Source organism: Lepidochelys kempii, chromosome 22 (genome assembly GCF_965140265.1).
Source record: "Lepidochelys kempii isolate rLepKem1 chromosome 22, rLepKem1.hap2, whole genome shotgun sequence".
NCBI classification, from domain to species: domain Eukaryota; kingdom Metazoa; phylum Chordata; order Testudines; family Cheloniidae; genus Lepidochelys; species Lepidochelys kempii.
The window spans coordinates 14,894,689-14,912,738 of NC_133277.1; positions in this window are offsets into that span (position 1 = coordinate 14,894,689).

Below are 18,050 nucleotides of genomic sequence, written 5' to 3' on the forward strand. Positions count from 1 at the left end.
TCTCAGTAGAGTCCAAGCGCATATCCGACCAAAAAAGTGCTCATAAGTGGCTGTGCTGTTCACCCCGTCCCACTCGCTGGATAAGCTGGGAGGAAAAGGCAGCTCTTGTGGGTATTTTGGAACCCACCCATTGTTAGCTACAACCTCTGCTACTTCTATTTACACCTAGTCCAAAGAGACAAAGAACCAAATTTTAGCAATAGTCTCCAGCCACTCTGTGCAAGCCAGTAGAGGGCAATTCCCCTTTCACAGAGCTCATCCAGACACTGGTGGATTTTCCATTTCTATTGGGTTGCTCACAGCAGCTGAATTAAGAACTGCAGGTTATGAGCCTCTGAGAGTGTGCTGAGTTCAATGGAGAAGCAGCTGACCCCAGTTAGCAGGGAGAGCTGCCTTCAAGGACAGACACAGAAAGACTTTGCTATAGTGTAGAAAAGGTTACATTAATTACCTTGAATGCTGGAGATAATTTAATACTGGCACACAAGACTGTTGTAACAGGCAGTGCAGCCTTTAATATGCTGTCTGGGCAGAGAGCTGTAGGATGTGGGACGCAAGTGATTACTAATGCAATGCTACAATCTTCCTTCTCCCAGGTTACATAATCACAGCTGAAAGTAGACTTAACATTCTTTCCACAGATGCTTCCCTCTCTCATGGCTTTCAGCTCTGCTTGAACTCTGCATTTCACTTGGTTTAGGAGCACACAGTAGCAGCCAGAGAAACCAATCCAGTTCAGAGCAGGACTCTGCAAGGCACCGTACAAACCCATAGGAAGTGTTTGTCCCCAAGATCTAGGAAAGCTGTCATCATAACACTGGGCTGTGTGTTACACAGGCGGTCAGGTGAGAAGATCACAGTGGTCCCTGCTGGCCTTGGATGCTATGAATCCCTTACATTGAATGGAACCTTCCTCCAGTAGACAGTCCTCTTGCGGAACCACTTGCGGCGTGAGAGACAGTAGACCCCATGTCGTAAGGGTATCAGAATCCGGGTGGGAATTCTGACCTATTGGAGTCAATGCAAGTTTTGCTGCTGACTTCAGTGGAGCCAGGATTTCACCTCTGGCCCCAGTGATTAGTTTTTTAGGAGCTAAACTAATGACACGGGATAATCAGGGAAAGAAACAGGAAACATGGCAGTATACTCATTGCAATAACTGGCTGTGATTCACTGCTCCCTGGCTCCAGCTTTACGCCGCTGTAACTCGATGAAATCGATGGCGTTACAGTGGCATGAAGGTGGAGAAGTGGGCCAGCTATTCTACCCTGAGAGGAGAAAGGTCAGGTGCTCTGTTCATTAAGCTCTTGGGCTTGGGTTTTTGTTTGATTCTCGGCTACATCCTAGCTCTGGAAAAGACTTTTTCTGTGCCTGGCGGAGAGGCCTCGAAGCAGTTGCGTATGTGTTATGCACTTCTGACATCCTTCGCTGGGAAATCAGAACATATTAACTACAAATCTGTGCTGCACAATGTTTGTTCGCTTTAATAAATGATGCCAGTGAATAAATAGATGCTAAATTACATCCTGGTCTGGCCAGAACTTTTATCTTGCCTTTCAGGACTGAGTAATATTAATGATAGCCTGCCTCAGATCCCCTAAGGGAGAGCTGGCAAATGGCTGCTTCAGCCAACTGTGACTCTCCTAGCTCTCTTTTGAGTTTTCATTTGATCAATGCCCAATAAATCTGTAATCTCCTGAATGTGTACATCTGTGTTTAATGTATCCAGGGAGTGCTCTAATTGGGTGCAGAGCTAGTTGATCCCATGGCAGCAGACGTGGTAACCTGCCTTTCCAACGCCACGCCGGTGGCAAATAGCATTTTTGTTCTTACAGCTTCTTGGTGCCATTATAAACAAAGGCCCCGATTCAGGAAAGTGCTTAAATCCCAGTGACTGCAGTGGGACATAGGCACATGCTGTCTTTAACAGGGATGTTTTCCTGCATCAGGGCCAACATTCCAAAGGTGCAGCAGGTGGGGCTGCTATAAAGTTAGGCTGGTGATTTCATTGTACACTGTAATTCTCAGGGGAGTATTTACTGCTTTGACAGTGCTGGACATATACCTGGTGCTACCCAACACGTGAACTGTGAGCAATCTCTTCCTGGCCAAGCCCCAGTGGAGCTAAGAGTCTAATGGCAGCGTGAATACAAAATGGGAGAAGACACAGAAAGCTGCCTGACTGTACTAGGTTTCAGTTTCCTGTTCATTATTGGTCCACAGGAAAGGAACATACTCAAGGTGCAATCTGGCCAGGATGCTGAATAGCCCAGTGGGCATTAAAGGTGTCCTGTAAAGGAAGACGTGAAATAAAATGGGGAAAACTTTGAAAGTGGTATATAGGCCTCGGGCTGTCCCCTCTGCACTAAAGGAGATTTCACTCCTGCAGCACACTCCAAAAAGCTGCCCTTTAAAAGAAAAGTGGTGCAAAGAACTTAAATAATCCTCTAAACAGAGCACGTCCTGGTCTTCCTATCTCACTGCTGGTTATGGATGATACTATGAGGTTTAATGAATCTTGATGATGATTGGCTACCCCATCTCCATTTCAAGGCTCTTTGCCTGCATCGGGTTTGGTGCTTATGAAATGATCATCCTCCATAGATCATCAGCAGGGTTTGAAGCCTGGCCCTTCAAGGTCGCTGCTGAGATCTGTACCACATGTGTAGGAGCAGTCACCTCAATTGGCGGTAGTAGTAGGCTTTTAACCTCTTTGTGGACCAACCACTAGGAAGGGGCATGGCACACATGCTGCTAGTGTGGGTAACACAAAGAAACCAGGCTGGTTAGCACAGTGTGAAGGAAGGAAGGAAGAAGATAGATCGATCAATCTGCTTTCCCTGGTTAATGTTCCGTCACTCTTGACCAAAATTATCTCAACCTTGGATGATGGATGAATCAAACCATTTTATCAGCAACTAATTTACTCCCTTCCACCTCTTAATTTGAAGCAATACTTGTTCTGGATAAAATGGATTAACTGGCCATAGTTTCAGATAAACAGGAGATAAACAGTTGCTCAAAGAAGTGAGATTTACTGTTTGTGTCTAGTTAATAATACAATTTACTCTCCTTGTGGATTATTTTCTGCAATGGGGCATTGCCTGCATTGAGAAGAATTTATTTTATAGATTTTAAAGGTGATTTATATGTTTGCTTTGTTACAATAAACTTGGTTTAATAAAATGAAAATTGTTCTTAATGCCTTACATTAATTACAGTCATTTTTGTTGCCCCTCTGTAACTCTGCTGCATTTCCATGGCAACCCATCTTACCAAAGTGAACATGTACAATCAGTGTTTCCTTGGGTCTTTTGAAACATTTACTTTCTTAAAGTCATCTGTTGCCCTCTTCTCCCAATGAAGGAGCTCAGAATGGCAACAGTGGCCCAGAGCTCACTAGGATGAAGGTCAAACTCCATCTGAATCTGGAGACAGAGTGAATGGGAGGAAGGATGGTCTTTAAGGTTAAGGCAGAGGCTGGCGAAGGCCTGAGTGCTAATCCTGACTTGCCACATGACCTTGAGTGAGTCACTTCCCTTCTCTGTGCCTCAGTTTCCCCAGTTGTAGAACAGGGGTAACAATATTGTTCTGCCTTACAGAGGTGGGGTTGGGAGGGTTCATTCATGTTTTCAAAGTGCTTTGAGATCCTCCAGTGAAAGGGAAAAAAACAGTTCAGCTCCACTCTTTTGATAAGGGTTTGATTCTGTCTGATATCGACTGCCCTCAATCTCCCTCGCCGAAGGCAACGGAATGCGGGGTTCTCAGCACCTGGGCAGCCCGAGCCCTAAAAAGAGGAGCGGTCACCAGTGACATCATTCTCCAAAGCCCCTCACTCACAGGGGCCTTGTGCTTCCAGTTGGGCTGGGGATGCTGTGAGAACAGCCCTGGCTGGACGGCAGCATTTCCACACCTGCTCCTGACTGGAGCCGAGACGTGCAGACACAGCTGCCAAAACGGGTGGGGGAGCCTCTAGTGTCTGAACTTCTCCAAGCCTAGGTGGAAAGGCTGGGTATAGGGGTCGGATGGGGATCAGCTCTTATTTGAGCAGGGCTGGGCTGCCCAGCCTTAAATCAAACCCAGAAGGATCCCACCAGCCCCATGAGGACAGGATGAACAGCAGCAATGGTCACATTTCTTCAGCATTCTGCACTAAGCAAACCAATGGCGACTCGAAGGTGGGCTTGGACTGAGAGACTCTGCTGGGTGTGTTTGTTCCTTGAATTGCAATCTGCGCCATTTCTGTTTGAATTACAACCTGGCTTGGCCAGATCTTTGATTTTTCCTCTCAGGAGTGTGTAATATTAATTGCTGCCTGCAACAATTCCCGTCAGGGAGAACGGGTAGCACAGTGCAAACAATAGCAGGACAGACTCACACCTGGTGTGAAACAGGGTCACTCCGCTGCCTTCAATGGAGCTCTGCAGATTGATACCAGCTAATAGGCTATAATATTATACTGCTGCAGTTGACTGTGGCTCATGTCTCATTTGACCAATACCCAAGAAACTTGCTATCTCCTGAACCTACAGATCTCTGTTTAGTGCATTGAAGGAGAGAGCTAATTAGACTGGGAGCTAGGTGGACCCCCTGCAGGTGACTTTGAATCCTGCATTTTCTTCATCATGCGGTGATGTGTTGCATCGCAGGAGGAGGATTCCAACTCATTCAGGGGCACACTGAGTGTTTATTTGTGTTTCCCTCATTTGTCACTTGAGAGGCAGTTTGCCTGGACTAAGGCAACAGGCGAAGGCAATGGGACAGACACGGAGTGCATGGAGCAAAATGGGTGCATTGCCATAAGGGGATGAGATATAAGGAGCAGTCACCCAGTACAGCTCCTGGTATAGGTCCTGGCAGCTTTGTGGACCATGGGAAATCCTCTGACTCTTGAGATACCCAGCGAGGAATCATACTATAACTCAGCTCTCAGCATTTCTGTATTCCATTCTCCTGGCAGCCTGGAGTTTTATTCTAGTGGCTCCCACACCTGCTTTTCTAGTTGTGGCTTCCAGAGAAGTCACACTTACCCTGAGAGAAGCAGCAGGCAAATGAGAAAGAATTTCCTGCTGTAAATAGAGGTGTGCATAATACTGGGAGATGGGGACAGGCATAGCAGGTGCTGAGATGTAGATTACTGTGCTTGGGAAAGGCATGTGCCAAGCAGGGCTCCCTGTGGCTGGGACAGGCTGATCATGCACTGCAATACCTATCACTAGTATGAGTATGTGGGCCAAGTAGTGCCATGCATGTGGGATTACCCTATGGCTGAGAGGGCCAGCCAGGTAGCAGCAGCTCACTTGTCATGTACTGGGATGCAGAAAGCCTGCAGCTGAGATGGGTAGGAAGCCAGGCACATCTTGCAACATACACCACCTGGCTAATGAAAGCTTGAAAATAAAGGTTACAGACTCTCTTAGTTCCGAGGAAGCCTTGTGGTCCGTGTTGTACCAGAGGTCAGACTAGATGATCACAACGGGCCCTTCCGGCCCTGGAATCTATGAATGTATGTCTGGATAACAGGCTCATCCCTCCCCTCCCCTGGAGACCAGTTCCCTTCCAGCTCATTTTGTAGGACAGGAGTGCAAAACACCGGGTGGCAATGCTAACTTCAGGGCCTTCCTTCAAATGCCAGCAGATGTCACTCTCCGACCGAACTGCACTCACAGCCCCAGCAGCTAATCCCTCAGTGGGAGGCAGCTTGCCTCTATCTCAGTGGGTGCCCAGACCTCAACCTCCTGGAACAGACAAGTGATGGGTGCCCTGGCTTAAAATAGGACAGGGGATGCTGAGTAATGAAAGAGACAGTAACAAGCAGAGGATGGTCTGCGGAGCCCCAGAGATCAAAGTTCTATGGTGACAATGGAACCAGCAAAGGATCTCTGATGAAGCCAGGGACACAGGGCATGTTTGCAGGTGCTGAGCCAGAAAATGCAGTGTCCAGACACATGGATGACAAACCCCACTCCGCCCTTCCCTCCAGTTCCCCAGGAGAACTGTGTTCTGTTCCCAGCTCTTCCGCACACTTCGTGTGTGACCCTGGGAAAATCCCTCAGGGCCAGGTTTTTCAAAAGTGTCTGGAGCTGCTAGGTGCTGGAAAAGCTGGTCCCAATTTTGGGTGTTGAGCACTTGAAAATCTAGCTCTTAGTCTCTCTGTGCTTCAGTTCCCCACCTGTAAAAAGCAGACAATCAATCCTCCTTTATCCCATTCCATCTGCCTCATCTGTGTCAATTAAAAGATCTTCAAGGCAGGGAATTGTTTCTTACCCTGTGTTTGCAGCACCTCACACAATGGAGCCCACACCTTGGCTGGAGCATCTAGATATATTGGTAAAACCAACAAGAAGAATTTGGTGGATACCTTGGGAAGAGAGGACACTAGAGGTCTTCAAGAGACAGAACAGGATGGTTGTTGCTTGTGGCTGAGACTCGTGGGCATGACAGGATTTGCACTCACAAGCACGACAGTGAGAAGTGATGGCAAAGACCTCCTTGCCTCCATCTGCTCTGAGAGTCGAGTGGGCTGCGAGGTTTGTCTGACATGCGTAACTTACAGACTGGCTGCAGCAATGCCACCAACTCAGTTGGCTTTGAAAAGTTGATAAAGAAGGAAAGAAATGTTGTTGTTATTTTGGATGCTTCTCTAATGTTTTAGGCAGGAGCCTTAAAGAGATGGACCTTAAATTAATAGGCTGGAAAGAATTGAACAGAATAAAATGTTGTTTTCTGCATCTGCCTTATTGAACTTCTCTGCTCTCATTCAGCACTGGTGAGGGCAGCAGAGGAAGCTGTAATATAAGCTGCAGCAAAGGGGAGGAAGGCTGCTCTATTGATTCGGGTGCTAGCCTGAAACTTCAGAGACTTGAATTCATTTCCCTGCTCTGCCACATACTTCCCGGGTGACCTTGGGCAAATCACTTGGGGGAACTGAGGCACAGAGACACTATCTGTACAATGGGGATAACAGCACTGCTCTGGCTCACAGGAGTGTTGTGAGGCTAAATATGTTAAAGGGGGTGAGAGGCTCAGCTATTATGTTAATGGGGCCAGGTAAGAAACTAAGATAGACGGGGCTCAAGACATCAGTGTGTCATCTGTCCCAACTCATCTAAGTCTCCATTTCAGTGTGATTTTGACTCCTCTTAAGCTCATGGCATATGTGGTTTGCAAGGTGGGTGGGTAGGAACTGTGACCTTATGACCAAATGGCATTTTGGAGTGTCGACCTGCTAGCATAAACTCAGTGATCAGATCTCATTTGTTTCTATACTTTCACTTATTTACTCTGGATACACCGGGTTTCTCAAATCAGTAACTCCATTAGCTGGGAGAATATTTTTTGCTTCCCTTCCTGATTATTTGGTTCCTCTTCATGATACCCAGCACCTTGGCTACTGGGGAAACTAAATGAGAACACAGGACAGCAAACCAACGAGCAATTGCTTTGGTGGCTTGTGAGGAACTCTTTGCAGCAGAGTATATATTTTCCCAATGATTAGCCAGCGCATGCATTTTTCTGTAACGTTCCTAATTCCATTCGCCCTGGCACCGGTAATTATCTTTGCCTTCTCCAGAAAGTCCCCTACATCTGGTACAGTGACACCTCCCCTCACTAGCTGGGCTTCCCAAGCTCCCATTCTATATGGACGGCAAAGAGTCCTGTGGCACCTTATAGATGAACAGACATACTGGAGCATGAGCTTTCATGGGTGAATACCCACTTCATCAGATGCATGTGCACGAAGTGGGTGTTCACCCACGAAAGCTTATGCTCCAATACGTCTGTTAGTCTATAAGGTGCCACAGGACTTTTTGCCGCTTTTACAGGTCCAGACTAACATGGCGACCCCTCTGAAGCATTCTATATGGAGTGGTTTATATTCCAGCAAATGGGCTTTCCCTTGGCTAGCTGCTCCCTGTGGGCTTTATAGGTACTCTGGTCCCAGGCCATGGAGCACCTTGAAGATAAGGACCGAGACCTCGAACTTGACTCGATATTTTAGGGGAAGTCAGTGTAGAGCATAGAGGACAGGTTTAATGAGTTCGCGGTAGCCCGTGCACGGGCACTAAGCCTTTCATTGGCCAGCTCATATCCTAAGCTCCTTGTGCTGAGAAAAGGCACAGGCCGGCAATGCCCATGCCCTGGCGACTCCCCCCTGCTACCGGTTATTGCACTTCCATCCATTTGGGCTTCTTGAGCACAACAGAGTCTCTTAGAGCTTTGAGGATGGCAAATGTCTCAGCCCCTCTGTCATCCAATTGGGAATGGTATAGAGAAACTGGGCCCTGCGGCCTGATCCAGCGAGAAACTGGACTGCTTGGATGGGTTCTTCTGACTGTTTATAGACTGTGAGATTTGGAGACGGGTATGATATAAGCTAGAAGAAATCAAAGAAACAAGCGAAATAAATAAAGAACATCCCAGCTGTCGTCAGACGTCACTGGTGTGGTGCTCTGCACTGTCCAATGTTGATAACAGTCGGCTGCATGTGTGTGTTCCCTTTGTGTGGTGCCCCGGCTCTGCAGATCACTGACACAGCAGACCCCAAGCGAACCCCCAACAACCTCAGACTCCGATCAGGTACGAAGGCACCTGGCCAGGTTTATTGCCAAACGAAACACAGTCTCTAGCTCCCTGGATCAGATGTCTACAGTTCTGCTAGTACATATGTGCTCCCTGACAATGGACCAGCTCAGTCAGTGGAGGGACTTACCCCTGGCTCCTAGCCCAGACAAAGACAACCCTTCATGGGTACATTTTTATACACAGGTACAAACAAGTTACACATCAGTCCTGATGTATAGAGGTGCAACCCCTCTACGTGTTAGGGCTCCGCCTCTCACTCACATCTGACCTGCCAATGGCCTAGAGCTCAGCTGCTTTCTGTAAAGGTTTTGAAAGGCTCTTGCTACAAGTACAGCTGCTGCAAATGAATAGCTTTGGGAGCAAGACCACACAGGCAGAAGGTGGGGCTTTTTTGGGTCATTTGAAAGCAGGGTTGCAGAGTCAGTTGATTTGTGCATGTGTCACTGGGGCAGCAGGGCCAGTGCCTGAAATCAGTGCCATTTTCAGGCCTCCCTGGGTGGGGAAGATGGAATCAGTCAAAAAGACATTTGCTTTTCTTTTTTTTTAAATCCTTTGGCGGACCTGGCAGAGAGCTGAGGATTCCCTCTCGGTGGGAGGTATCTTGGCTCTGTTCTGACCCTAACAATGCACACTAACAAATTGGCACGTGCTTGGTTTGTCTTTTGGCTCTGCTCATCTCTGAAGATATTCATCGTTGCCTTGGAAACGGACTCATCAAAGAACCCTGTTGAGAATATTATTTCTTAAAGGGAGTTTCATACTAATGGAAGATGCTGGAGCGACAGCGTCAGAGCCGGGATTCCTGTGCATATCTAAAAGCTTTCCCCCGTATGCATATCACCCCGCTGCAGTGTGCACCACTCCTAAACTGCAGTGACCATCTCTGAGTCTTCATGACCCATTTAAGATCTAATTGCAGGCCAATGGCAAGACTCCCATAGGCTTCAGTGGGAGAAGATCAGGCCCTTAGTTCTTGGCTTCTTAGAGTGTCAATAGCACGAGCCAACTGAAAAAGGTCAGGAGAAAACTTCCCTTGGGGTAGGTTATTCCACCACTGCATGGTTTCTTGCACTTTCCTTTGAAGCAGTTGGCCACTGTCAGAGACAGAAGACTTGACTAGCTTGGCCACAGGTCTGATGTAGTCTGGCAAATCCTGTATTCCTAGCTGCATAAGAGAGGATGCATTACACTCTTTGTAATATGAATGTCTCTAGTTCTGGCTTATCAAGGCTTCTTCTTTTTTTTTTGAAATGAATAAAGAGCCACCCACTGGAAACTGAGTCCTCTTTGCAAAGCCCAGGCTGGAAAGGGTTTTGTTGCTGCAAAAGCAGGTTATTTTTAAAGCGACCGTAATACCATAGGATTTCAGCCTCAAATGCTCTGCAACTTGTGCCGTGGTAATATTCACAAGGCATAAATCATTTACACTAACATCCTGATAGGTTGCTTGCCTCGCTACATTTAGAAAAAGAAAAAGCTTGCAGAGAATGTAAAGACAGCAGATTCCCTGCAAAGAAGTCAACTGTTTCTGGCACCATTATAATTTAAAAACAAATGGATACAGCATAATTGCAAATGTCTGGATTGTTTCCCCTTGACAAGAATCATCTAAAAGGCCTGCCTGGCTGGGCTTGGCATAATAGGATGGGATGTTTCTTTTGCCAAGTTGCTTCTGCAAATATTCTGAGTGTTATTTTGCATCGTAAATCTTCTGCTTTTTATTGCTGGGTATAAATCTCACAGGGTGCTTTTATGATTCTGTCTCCAGACCTTTAAAGTCTAGATTTTATCACCATTAGAGAGGGGTTGGAGGCATCCCTAAGAGTTTGGCACTGACAGAGATACAGGCAGCATGAACTGCAGTCACCCTGTGTCCAGATTCCCTAGGGAGTTTCATGGGACTTTGGAATAGATGCTCCATTGGAGAAAAATTGGTTCTTTGCCCGTGGAATTTGAATGGACAAAGAGCAATTGCCAATGTTCATTTCCTGTTGGAACTGCTGATGCCTCCTCCTCTTCTTTCCTTCATGACACTCGGATTCAGTTTGCACGCCATACGGGTGCCAATTACAGGGTCAGTATTTTAAAAATGAGTCTGTCTACAGGGGGAAATTCACCCAGTTTGAAAACTGGTGTGGCTAAATCAATTGTAAAATCAATTTTAGAAGGCCGGGAGGTTACTAGATCATGGTCTGTAAGGAAAAACCTATCTGATACTGGTGTGTGTGTCTGTGTTTCCAGACATTTCTAGTTTCACCTTGGATCTTGTTCTGCCTCTCATGGACCAATGAATGAACCATGGGAATGGCTTACCTAGGGATGTGGCAAATTCTCTAGCACCTGGCGTTTTTTAATCACAATGGGATGTTTTTCTAGAAGATACCTTGCTGGCTCAGCCATAACGTATTGGGCTCAGTGACTGGCCTGTGCGACGCAGGGGGTCCTAGATCATTATGGACCTAAACTCTATGAAGACACAAAGTGTAGGCAGCTTATGGTGACCTGACTTCTTGTTACTGAACTGGTTTCAAGACCAAGCACACCTCCCCAGTGCAGAGGGGCCCTGTAAAAGCTGGAGAAGGTGATGCCCGCTGTCAGCTGGGCCCTCTTTAGAGGATGGCAGAAGGGTGACTGTGACAGGGTGCTAAGCAGAAAACTGCTTAGCCAACCCTCTGTCACTCCAAAGCTCCAATTAAGGGAGGTGAACTGGAGCTGGGTAAACCACCTGGCCCTGATTGGGGAAGCTGGAACAGCTGCTGCCTCATCAGGCTGGGGTTGGATAAGAGCCCCGGGGGGAAGCTGGAAAGAGGGAAGCTGCAGTAGAGGAAAGGCAGTGAGGGGAAGCAGAGAGAGGTAGCTTGCCCCCTCTTTCCTGCCAGTGGATTGCACGAAGGGGACTATGTGTATGGTGGAAAGGTGGTAGGAGCACAGCCTGTAAATAAAAGCACCAGGTGGACACTGCACCTAAAGGTCTCTGTGTGACTTTCTCAGCCCAGCGGGGGCAGGAGCCAAGGGGAGCCCTGCAGGAACGCTGTTACAGTGACCAAGGCAGCAAAGGCTTCGTCCAAACTATGTGGAAGAGGAAATGTCAGATAATCAGATGCCTGGATATCGCAGATCCGGGGTGGGGGTTCTCTGCTCAGTTTCCCCATCCAGGTTCCTCCTTTGGAACCTTTGACCTGCACTCCCAATCCTATTTCTCTCTCTTTATATTTTGGTTCCAAGTAGTCAGTTGCTCCCTGGTCCCGTGGCCAGTCCCTCATCTCAGGGAGAGGGTCTTTAGTTCTTCGTGTGCTCCGCTCACCATTCCAGGATATCAAATAGGCTGGTGACTTTCATTCCCTGAGTCCTTCCCAGAGAGGTGGGTGTTGCCAGAGATTCTCCTCTCAGTGTCCCCCCGCCCCGATGCCTTGTTTTGACCCTTTTGCCTGCAACCCCATCCCTGTTTTTTCATTTTTTCCGACTGTACTTAGTTGCTGTCTGGACTCCTGCATCCCTCCTTTTAACTGAGGAGGGCGGGCCTTTCTTTTAACCCACAACTCAGATAGGCTGGTGCCTTTCATCAGCACAAAATTCTGTTTCAAGAGGAAGGGGAGAAAAAATAATCAGAAAACCAAGATGGAAATGCCTTGAAGTAAGTGCATTTAAGATGTAAACTGAAAAGAAGCCATTTAATGATGCATGTATCTTGCTGCTTGAGACACATCTCCTTATAGGGATCGTCACATCTCCTTTAAAGCAGTTTAGAGTAACACTGATGACATGCCTGGCCCAATCACTGCCCTTTGGGGAGATTCCAATTTCAGTCCCACAGTCCAGCTCTCTCATTCTCGCTCCCTTTCCCTCGCTGTCAGCATTTCAGCTGTGGGGCCCCCTCTACTAATGCACGCTTAGATGCTTTCTGGTGATGTCATTCATCATTCATCACAAGTTGCCCACAGTAACAGGCTTGTTAATTTGATTATGCAAATTTCCTGTGAGTTACCAGAGCTACTGAAACAGCAAAAAATGCATCAGAATTTAATTCAAAAAATATTCTCGTCATAACATAAGATTCATTTGCTTGCAACTTTCTCCTTGATCTGAAAAACTTTGGAAGCCGTTTGTTTCCTCAACTTTACCAGACAATGTTCACTTCCACACCAGCTGGAGAGTGACCAGGAGAAGGAAACCTTTATGTTTAAGAGCCTTATTGTTTATTAATGGATGTAATTAAATGGATCTCACTGAAAAGAAAGTGGCATAAAGTCTGAGAGTATGTTCATGTGGCCCATTTACTTGTCTAAATACTGCACTCAAATTAATAAAGGGATTGATATAGACAATGGCTAATGTCTGGAAATTGCACTTGGGGTGATAACGAAGACATGACGGTTGTTGCTAATAACTGTAAATCTTAATCCTGCTTTTGTTATAGTATAGATGAAAATAACTAGCCCAGACGTTTCTGATAGGCAGCCTCTGTGCAGGTGTGCTAGGAAGGCATATCGAGTGCCCTGTGCTAGAACTATGGTGATAGACATTTTGGAAATACCTAAGATAGACAGATAGAGAGACAGTGCAGGATTGTGCGTCCCAAGGAAAAGCTGAGACAGCCACAGACAGCCACAGGAACCAGCTGGATTCCTGTCCTCCTAGATTAAAATAAAAGCACTGTGCATGGGAGCAAAACCATTGAGTGTAATGAGTACATGTAGCATTACGTGGCTTTATAAGATTTAGAAATTAGAAGTAGAGAGCACTTGCTTAGGTCCCATACAGTCCATCCTTTGAATAGTGATGGGCTGTTGCCTACCTTATATTCTCTAGGACTCTGTCCTGTCTGGCTTTAAAACTCCAAAGGGATAGGATTTCAGCTTCATGTTGGGAGGTTATTTCACATTGTGATAGATCTTGCTTTCAGGAAGCTTTTCATTATATCCACTCTAAACTACCTCTCTCTCACTTCTATCCTGCTATTCCTAGGTTTCAGAGTAACTGTGACATCATAATAAAAAAGGCTGACAAAGGAGGTGCTCAGGCATTGGCTCCCTGACAGCAGGATTGTCTGGCTATGTAGACTCCCTCCTCAGGCCCTACGCTCCTGAGGAAACTCTATTACCAGCAGGAGAGTGGGGTGGGGGGAGAGAAAACCTTTTGTAGTGGTAAACACCCATTTTTTCATGCTTTGTGTGTATAAAAAGATCTTCTATACTTTCCACAGTATGCATCCGATGAAGTGAGCTGTAGCTCACGAAAGCTTATGCTCAAATAAATTGGTTAGTCTCTAAGGTGCCACAAGTACTCCTTTTCTTTCTGCTATTCCTAGTTATACAGAGGAATTGCCAGGTTAGATTAGACCATTCTTGTTTGGGATGGTGGCCAGCACCAGCTGCTTCAGAAGATGTAAGAAACCCTGCAGGAGAAACCTGCCAATAGAGGAAATTTTATTCTAGCCCAATCCATTAGAGACTGTTTAATGCTCTGTGGCCTAATGGACTGAGTCCTGGACTGGGGCTCAGGAGACTTGGATTCTATTCCTGGCTCTGCCATTGGTCTACTGGGTGTCCTTGGGGAAATCACGTCCCCTTTCTGTGTCTCAGTTTCCCCATCTGTAAAAATGGGATAATGGTACCATCCCCTCCTTTTTAAAATGTTTTGAGATGTGCTGATGAAAATGCTACAGAAGAGTGAGGTATTATTATTAATATTGTGGCCTGAAGCAGTGAGTTTATGCCCGTTATAACATTTTCCTGTCCTGTCTAATGGAATGGTGGATTTTCTCATTATCCATAAAAATCTCTTATTCTTTTTTGACTCCTACCACACGCTCAGCCTTAGTGGCATCCGGTGGAAATGTGTTCCACAGGCTAGCTTGGCACTGTATCAACAAGTATTTCTTTTTAGCAGTTTTAAATTGCCTGTCAATTTTATTGTATGCCCCCTAGTTCCTGCGTTAGGCGAAAGGGTAGAGGAAAGGTCCTGGTCCTTCATAATAGCTCTGTCATGTCTCCTTTACCTCTCTTCAACTCCTTGTGTCTAACACTCATTCCCAAGAGTCTCTTTTTGCCAGCTCACCTTCTGCTTTCAGGATCCTGTTGTATGGTCCAGCTGGTCTGGCCGCCTCCTTGCTGTGTATACCAGACTAGTAGGTTTGCACTATTCTATTGCATTATGCTCTGTGATATAGGAGGTCAGATGATTACAATGGTCCCTTCTAGCCTTACAATCTATGCATCTATTGAATGGCAACCCCAAAGGTAAGCAAACGGTGAAACCGAAGCTAAGGGATGAACACAGCGAAGGTGGGAGCAAAGGGTTAACGCCGAATGGGGAGTTAAGGCTGCAAATCACCTTACAAGTAGGAGCTGTGGAGGGCTCTGCTCTGGGGTTTTAGGAGCACTGGGCGTGGTTCCAGGAATTTGCTTAGCTCAGAAATGCTATGCAATTCACATAGCCTGTCTTTTCTGCACCATCTCCTCGGAAGGCAATTTCCTGCATCAAGCCTGAAAGACAATCACAGCATCTTTCTCTCTCTCTGTGATTCTGAGCATCGGAGAGGGAATTAAGCTTTAGAAATGGATGAGCCTTCAGAGCTGAGGCACCCAAGAGCTCAGGAAAAGAGGAAGAAATATATTCTGCGGCAAAAGATAAGAGAAGGTGGTAATCGCACAGCAGACTGAGGTGCAGTGGGGGCAGGCTTCAGCACCCAGAGCCTTGCTGACATGCCATAGGGGGCAATGAAAGGTCATTGAGCACTCCTAGGCATTCAGAAATCTGCTGCTGCCTGACTCTGCTGTTGCCCCCATGGGGGTTTCCAAATTGCTTTAAGATCCTGGGATAAAACAGTGCTATGGAAGGACAAAGCATGGTTGTAATGGGCCCAGCTGACCTGCTGGGGGACCGAAGGGAGGAAGCCCACCCTGGGAAGGGAAGGAGAGTTGCATGCAAGAGAGAGACGGGTTCTGTGGGGTGGGTTAAGAGCAGCATGATGCCCCTGGGTTGTGAGCCATTCATAGGGACAGGCTGGGAGACAGCTCCAAGGCCTGCAGGAAGCTGGATCTGTCCACCCCTCCCCAGGGATGGAAATTCTGCAGAGACTTGGCCCTCTGGGAGTGAGGCCTAGATATTTATCTGGCTTTCACAGAGCCAGGGCAGGTCTGAGACATGCCACATTGTCCCCATGGCAGCTGCAGCTCAGCAGCCATTAGGAGACTCTCTTTCTCCAAGTATCTCAAAGTAGCTGGTGTAACTGCTGGGTGTAGACAGGCCTGGCCACCGTTGGTGCTGGTTTTCAAAGCCCTAGTGCTCACAGCAGCTTTGCCTGTCTAGATGGGGCTTTGCACCGATGCAGCTGTCAGGATGGGGGCAAATCCTGGGATGGACAAGGCCTATGTGCCTTCAGCTAGAAAAATAAAGATATCACATGTGTGAAAGCAAAGCCAAACAGATCCCAAAGGACAGGCAAACCTAGACCATCCCTGACAGGTGTTTGCCCAACCCGCTCTTAAAAGCCTCCAGTAATGGGATTTCCTTAACCTTCCTTAGAAGTCTATTCCAGAACTTAACCACCCTTAGAGTTAGAATTTTTTTCCTAATATCTAACCTAAATTCCCCTTCCTGTAGATTAAGCTCATTACTACTTGTCCTCCTTTCAGCAGACACAGAGAACAATTGATCCTCATCTTCTTTCTAACAGCCCTTAACATATTTGAAGACTATCGTCAGGTTTCCCCTCAGTTTTCTTTCCTCAAGGCTAAACATGTCCAGTTTTTTAACCTTTCCTCATTGGTCAGGTTTGCTAAACTTTGATAATTTTTGTTGTTCTCCTTTGGACTCTGTCCAATCTGTTCACATCTTTCTTTAAATGTGGCCCCCCAAACTGAACACAATACTTCATCTGAGGCCACACCAATGCCAAGCAGAGCAGGACAATGACACTCCTTTTAATATGTCCCAGAATTATATTAGCCTTTTCTGCCACTGCATAACACTTTTGACTCTAGTTCAATTTGTGATCTATTAGAACTCCCGGATCCTTTCCAGCGGTATTACTGCCTAACCAGTTATTCCCCATTTTGTAGTTGTGTACTTGATTTTTTCCTCCTTAAGTGAAGCACTTTGCACTTGTCTTAACTGAATTTCATCTTGTTGAATTCAGACCAATTCTCCAATTTGTCCAGATCATTTTGAATTCTAGTCCTATCCTCCAAAGTACTTGCAACCCCTCCCAATTTAGGTCATCTGCAGATTTTATAAGCATAGTCTCCACTCCATTATCCACATCGTTAATTAAAATGTTGAATAGTACCAGAACCAGGATATACTCCTGTGGGGCCCCACTACATACATCCTCCCAGTTTGAGAGCAAACCTTTGATAACTACTCTTTGAATATGGGTTTTTAGTCAGTTGTGCACCCAGCTTATAGTAATTTCATCAAGACCACATTTCCCTAGTTTGCTTATGAGAATGTCAGGTGGGAGTGGGACTGTGTCAAAAGCCTTATTAAAATGAAGATATATCATGTCCACTGCTTCCCTGCTATCCACTAGGCGCGTAATCCTGTCGAAGGAAATTAGGTTGGTTTGGCATGATTTGTTCTTGGCAAATCCATGTTGGCTATTACTTATCACTTTAGTATCCTCTGCCTGGGTGCTTAAAAATTTATTGTTTAATAATTTGTTCCATTATATTTCCAAGTATCAAAGTTAACCTGACTGGTCTATAATTCCCTGGGTCCTCTTTGTTCCCCTTTATAAAGATAGGTACTGTATTTTCTCTTCTCCAGTCCTCTGGACTTCACAAGTTCTTGAAGATAATCGCCAGTGGTTCTGAGATTCCTTCAGCCAGTTTCTTAAGTTACTGTAGGGTAAATTTCATCAGGGTCTGCTGACTTGAACACATATAACTTATCTAAATATTCTTAAGCCTGTTCTTCCCCTGTTCTGGTTTGTGTTCCTTCCCCCCTTGTTGTTAATATTAATTGTGTTAAGCATCTGCTCACAATTAACCTTCCTAGTGAAGAGGGAAGCAAGATAGGCATTAAACACCTCAGCCTGCTTGGTATAATTTGTTATTAGTTTTCCTTCCCTGCTGAGTGGTCAACATGTGAATGGAACTACCTTGGAGATACAATGAAGGCCCAAGACTGTACCATTAACTTTTAATGGCAGCTGGACAAGTGGAGTTTTGGGTGTGATTGGACAATTACCTGTTTGGTCAGAACCCCTCTCCTACCTTTTTCTGTTTTGGATAGAATGTTAGAGGAATAGAAGAGAAGGTCTTTGCCCTGAGGCACTTATAGGCTACACTTGACATCTGTCTGTCCATCAATTCTTATCATGGAGGACATAACCAGTGATGACAAGAAGCAAGGGATGGGAGGGGAAGGACAATAGTTACATCTAATAAAGCTCAGGGGATTTGTTTTGCTCTGCTGTTTATTTAAGAGCATTTCCACAAGGGCAGCCCCCCAAAGAGCCC